The sequence below is a fragment of the Morone saxatilis genome, unplaced genomic scaffold (genome assembly GCF_004916995.1).
Source record: "Morone saxatilis isolate NCDOM2014 unplaced genomic scaffold, NCSU_SB_2.0 Contig20, whole genome shotgun sequence".
NCBI lineage: Eukaryota > Metazoa > Chordata > Actinopteri > Moronidae > Morone > Morone saxatilis.
The window spans coordinates 10,840,121-10,840,327 of NW_023339763.1; the positions used below are offsets into that span (position 1 = coordinate 10,840,121).

The 207-nt window shown below is 53.6% G+C and overlaps 1 pseudogene; it reads right to left on the reverse strand.

The window, feature by feature from the left end:
* Positions 1-6: 6 nt before the first annotated feature.
* Positions 7-207, reverse strand: part of LOC118331971 — a 15,369-nt pseudogene continuing 15,168 nt past the window's right edge.

A 207-nucleotide genomic window follows, 5' to 3' on the forward strand; every position in this document is an offset into this window, starting at 1 on the left:
AGAGAGAAAGAAAGAGAGAGAGACCACTGGACTGACAGGATGTTAACCCGCACCAGTGTGCTCTGATCGTCCCTCAGGTCCGTACTTCCACCTGCCTCTCATGTCAGCGCGTCGCCTCTATGTCCCGCCGTTGTACGAGTAGTCCGCCTTGTTGTGCATCACCAGCTTATTGTCCACAAAGTAGAAGCTGTCGGACTGCGTCTCATA